The 6,000-nt window shown below is 33.8% G+C and overlaps 1 long non-coding RNA gene across 1 annotated transcript in view; it reads left to right on the forward strand.

Moving 5' to 3' along the window:
- Window positions 1-5,108, forward strand: part of LOC141560510 (uncharacterized) — a 221,255-nt gene extending 216,147 nt beyond the window's left edge. Inside the window, exon 3 of the long non-coding RNA XR_012487735.1 lies at window positions 3,436-5,108. This is a non-coding gene — a long non-coding RNA (uncharacterized LOC141560510). The remainder of the gene's footprint in view (window positions 1-3,435) is intronic.
- Window positions 5,109-6,000: the final 892 nt, after the last annotated feature.

Raw genomic sequence — 6,000 nt, forward strand, 5'->3', positions numbered from 1 at the left:
TTGGATGCAGATCACATTAAAAACTACTTGAAAATTATCCCCTGTGAATATGGATCCATGTTAGGGAGGACATTGCTGGGATATCATCTTCCATAATGAAGATGGGACCAAGGCAAAGATGGGGACCCAAGAGAAGATATTCAGCCCACACTGAACCTATGATTCTTTCTGTATCTTTCCCTGTTTTAATACTAGGAAATTAGAGTAGAGTAGATTTCTTGAGTTTAAGCAATAGATCTTTCCTTTGCATAATTAATTGATTCAAAATACTCCTAAATAATGTTATTCAGAAGGTGAGACTATATAAGAAGGTTATACAAATTAGCAAAAATCCAAAGAAATAAATTCATCACCCTAAAAAGAATACTTTCCCCTCCATACTCCCAATCTTTCTCCCTGACTCTTGTTCCTAGCAGAAGTGGTATGTTTGCCAGATAACTTCCAGAACCTCAGAATCACAGAATTTTAGAGCTGAGAGAGTATTCAACTTGTATCCCCAAAGGAATCTCCTGGATAAATACCTCTGATATGTAGCAGAAATATTTTGAGATCCAATATTGTGATTAGTCGTTTTGTCAACCAGAGTTCCATGAACTATATTCTCTTTTCTTTTCTTTTTTAATTTAATAGTTTTTATTTACCAGATATGGTTAATTTTACAACATTAACAATTGCCAAACCTTTTGTTCTAATTTTTCCCTTCCTTCCCCTCCTCCCCAGATGGCAGGTTGACCAATACATGTTAAATATGTTAAAGTATAAGTTAAATACAATATATGTATACATGTCCAAACAGTTGTTTTGCTCTACAAAAAAAAATTGGACTTCAAAATAGTGTACAATTAGCCTGTGAAGGAAATCCAAAATGTATCCCTTGTGGGTGGGCTTCCATACTCTTAGTCTTTCCCTTCTACAAAAGAGAGAGGGAGATATATATTCACATCTTTACTGGGGACCAAGATTGGTCATTATAATTTCACAGCATTAGCTTTCATTATTTTGTCATTGTCCCTTCCATTTATATTGCTGTAACTAGGTAGATTGTTTTACAGGTTCTACTTCCTTTAATTTGCCTTTGTTTATCTAAGTGGTCTGCCCTGTGCTTCTCTTCCTTGATGCTAGTGTCTTTTCTCTGTTGATTATTTTCAATTTCTCCTGAACAAATATGATATATATATATATACATACACACACACATATATATCATCTTTACATGATCATCTTCATGTTGTCTCACAGTAGACTGGGAGCTCCTTGAAAATAGGTACTTTTTTGTGCTTGTCTCCATAAACCCAAAGCTAACATAATATCTAACACATAATAAGGTACTTAATGCTTTTTTGACTAACTTGACTCTTTACCACTATAATAGTAGTAGTGGTAATATTAATGGTAATAGTGGGAGTACTAGTAGTAATAGTAACAATGATGATAGAAGTAGTAGGAGCAGCAATAATCATATACTAATAATAGTAATAACAATTCTAGTAGTAATAGTAGCAGTAGTAGAAGTAGACGTATCCTAAAAGTAATGGTAGTACCGAGTAATAGCAACAATAGCAATAGCAATAGTAGCAACAATAGGCAATAGCAGTAGTAGTGGTAATAGCAATGGTAGTAATAGTAATAGTAGCAATATCTTGTTAGCATGTTATGATTCACAAAGCTCTTAGATAAGGGGTATAGAATTCACACACATTGCCAGTATTGGTCTTTTTTCCTCTTCTGCATCATCTGAATCCAATTGTAGTGGGGGGAAAATGCAATGACTAAGAAAAGAGATTGAACTAAAAGTTTAATTTCCAGAGAGGAAGGTTTTTTTCTGACTCAATGATAGATCTCCTTTAATATCTCTTTTTCCTCCCTACCCCTTCCCCAAGCGAATATGTTCCTTTCAAGTACTTTCTCAAGAGTTTTAATTAAATATCTTCCTTTGCTGAGATTCTATAAAAATATCTGTTTGAATATTGATTCCTGCAGCTGAAAAGTACATAAATTATATTCCCTAACAAACCTTTTATTGCTGTAGCTGAATACAAATACATCCTAGGATTTGTTAAAGCAAGCCCACAGGGGGTTTCCATTTAAAGACTTCAGCCCTGACATCATGCCAATATTGGTTAGATACTGAAAAGTGGTTGAATTCCCTTTATTAAGTGCTCCCCATAAAAAAAAAAAGGACTTCCATGCAGGAGAAACCTTTCAACTGTTCTTGAATCAGATTTAATCACAAATCCACATGTTGTTGGCTTAAGTTTCATGGCCCAGCCTCTCCATTTTTCTCAGAAGCCCAGACTGCTTATTTTGCTCTAGTATATGGCTTCTGTACCCACTAGAGTGGGAGAAAATGGAAGTTTGGTCATAGAAATGATCCAGGACTGGTCTCTAGGGAGTCATCAGGCAGTCTCTTTCTCTCCAGCTCTCCTTTCCCCTTCTTACTCATGACCTTTGGGTTATGAGTCACCTCCAACCAAAGAAGATGTTGATGGCCATGTTAGGTAGGCAGGACAGGAAGGAATTTGAGGACTCAGTTCCAGGGCAAAAAGAAGCTATTATGACTCACTCTAACATGGTATTTGCTGTCCCATGGCTGTGATAAATAAATATACAGCAAGATACTAGCACATACAGTTTCTACTATCTGAAATTTAGGAGCCAGTGACCTAGAGATTATTATTAAGTAGCTCACATTGGACTGTTTCTATTATGCATTTTTGATTTCCTATTTGCCTTACCTATCTCTAGTGAAAGATTTTTATTTTTTTTCCCTGAGGCTGGGGTTAAGTGACTTGCCCAGGGTCACACAGCTAGGAAGTGTTAAGTGTCTGAGATCAGATTTGAACTCAGATCCTTCTGAATTCAGGGCTGGTGCTCTATCCACTGCGCCACCTAGCTACCCCTCTAGTGAAAGATTTTAAAGGACTATGCAACTGGACCATGATATTCAAGGTCAAGGAGCCAGGAGTATTAGAAGTTTTTCCTTCTTTTTTAATATTTGAATCAAGTGAAAATGGACATCAAGGAAAAGGAAAAGGAGTGATACAAGGAAAACATGGACAGAGAAGAAGGTGTGGAATAAGGGCCTCCCTTATGCTTTGTCTTGGTTGATAGGGTCAGAACAAAGCTTCCAACAAACCTAATTAAATTACAAAACTAAATATTTTTTAAATTGTCAGAAAATGTACAATGGATGTGTGAAAAGGCATGTTGAATAAATGGATAATAAAAATGTCAACTACTCTCAAACTTCCAAAATATATCATCTATCCATCTTTTAATAAAGGATATAGAGTGAAATAGCATTGGACTTAAGTCATAAGATATGGATTCAAATTCTCTTTTGGACACTGGCTCTTATATTTAACTCAACTTTTAGGCCTCAGTCTCTTTGTCAGTAAAGTGAAGTTGTTAATGCTTGTATTTCTTCCTTTACAGCTCCATTTTGAGAAGGAAAACTCCGTTTAAACTCCGACAATCCTGAAGACATCTGAATGACAGTTATTGTTAAGAAAGCCCCATTGTAACTGATACAAAATGAAAACATAGAACCAAAAGAAGACTTGGATATAGTAACAGCAATATTATGTGATGATAAGCTGTGGGTGACTTTAGCTTCTCTCAGGATGAAAGTAATCCAACACAATTCCAAAAAATTCATGATGAAAACTGCAATCCATCTCCAGACAAAAAATTGATATAGCCTGAATGCAGATTGAAACATACTATTTTTCACTTTATTTTTTTGTAGTATTGGGTTTTTTTGGGAGTGTTATATTTTCTTTCTACAAGGAATCAGAAGGAGAAAAAGGAAGAATTTTAAATTCAAAAAAAATTTAATGAATGTTTAAAATTGTTTTTACATGTAGTTGAGAAGAAAAATAATAAAATTTTATTCAATAAAAAGAAGAAATTAAGTGAAGGAAACTTTTGAAAACATTATAATCTTGGGAAAAAGTCACAGGGCCTAGCTATGCAAATGTCTCTCTAATGCCAAGAAAAAAAATATTTCTCCTAAAGAAATATTCTGATATTCAAAGGAAAGAGCTGAAAGAAGAGAGAAAAGTAAGAAAATTCTAAAGCAAATTTATTTGAGTATTCAAGCTGAAGATGAGATGATGAAAATATAGAGGCCAGAAATTACTTAAGGCCAATTTCTGACTTCCTACACAATATGGTTATTCAGATAAGGCAGCATATAGACAATCATTCTGAATCCATCAAATAGATGAGATTCTATTCCAAACAGTCTTCCATATCTTAAAAGTCTTATGTCATTATCCCCCAAACCCAGGCCAAGAAATCCCTATCAGTAATCTTGGAAGAATCTCTATTTTTGTTTCCTCCCAGTCAAAACTGTAGGGTTCTAGGACTAGTTATGATTGTTTACATGCAGCTAGGAGGCTTAGTAGATAGAGAGCACTAGGCCTGGAATCACAAAATCCTGAGTTCAAATCTAGCCTTAGACACTAGCTGTGTGAACCTGGACAAGTCACTTAACCTTGTTTGCCTCAGTTTCCTTATCTGGAAAAGGAAATGGCAAACTACTCTAGTGTATTTGCCAAGAAAACTCTACCTGGGATCACAAAGAGACAGAACATAACTGAAAATGACTGAACAACAAGAAGTTAGTAAAAACTAACAGGTATTTTGTCATTGTTACTAAAGAGAAACTAATCTCCTTTAAGCTTTCTTGGATACACACTTGACAGGAGATTAAATCCTACACGTATCAGCATATTAAATAATATGAAGAATTGATCACAGGTTAATAGCATATTACATGCATTTGGGGATTCTTAAAACATTCTCTAATCTCACCTTTAGTCTAATGAGAGAATATTCTGCATAGTCAAAAATTGATATTGTTGACCAAACCACCAGATTCCTGAAGCCATGTAGCCTTTTTGCCTAGAAAAATTTATACATTTTGCTCTTGTTGTTGAAGACCTTCAGAAAAATAGCAATGAAGAACAGAAACCAGGGGAAAACTGTTAGTACTTTGAGTAAATTTTTTTAATGAATATTCCAACTTGTTTTTCTCCTAATAACATGTAAGTATGGCTGCATTTTAAGCTTCTTAGTTTATGGGTCTATGAATCTGTGATCTTGCACACTCTGCTTTTGCCACCATTACCCAAAGGTAGGGAGATTTCCAAAGATCCCTTTCACTGCTCCCATCCTCTCCCATTTCACTATATTGGAGATGTCTACTAGAATAATGATGAGCTAGATAATATAGAAACAAATGCTTCTTTTTTAGAGTGGCAACAGCAGGAGCAATCAAACAGAAAGTATGGTACAGAAGTTATAAGGTGATTTCAGAATGACCCTTAGAGGAGTGAGTTCATTGATTTATTTGTCATATTTACCTTTGTGTGGGAAGTTTCTTTTTTAAACAACCATTTCCCAATTGGTGTTTGGTGGCATAGAGCCCAGAAGAGGTAGATTTAGTATGCTGATCTTCTGTTTTCAATTATCCATTCAACTACAGGTTTAGATACCAGAAAGTCAATTTACATATTTCCCTTTCAAACAGAAATGCATAAAATATAAGCTGCCCTATAGGGCAGAGACCTTTCTAAATGACACTGGGCTCATCTTATATTTTTGGAATAGAGGCTATAAATAAAATAGTAAATTATAATTTATTTAAAATATAATAATCTATTTATATAGTTTATTAAATAACATAATGTAAATTATAATTTGTATAAAATATAATAATATATAAAATATAAAATACAATTATAATTATAATGTAAATAATAATAAATAAAATGTAAATACATAAATTGAAGGAGTTTTCTTGTCTGTAAAATATTTATTTTTCTTAAAGGATATACCAAATTACAAGTTATATTTATTGTCATAAAAATTCTCTTTAATATTTCATGAAGGATTTTCAGGATTCCCCTAATAGACTACAATCAAACATGAACTGGATTTTTTTATTGACTATTGGATCTATCATTGTAGAACTATTTTGGATTTAAATGCCTT

Source organism: Sminthopsis crassicaudata, chromosome 3, assembly GCF_048593235.1.
Source record: "Sminthopsis crassicaudata isolate SCR6 chromosome 3, ASM4859323v1, whole genome shotgun sequence".
In the NCBI taxonomy this organism is placed as follows: Eukaryota; Metazoa; Chordata; class Mammalia; order Dasyuromorphia; family Dasyuridae; genus Sminthopsis; species Sminthopsis crassicaudata.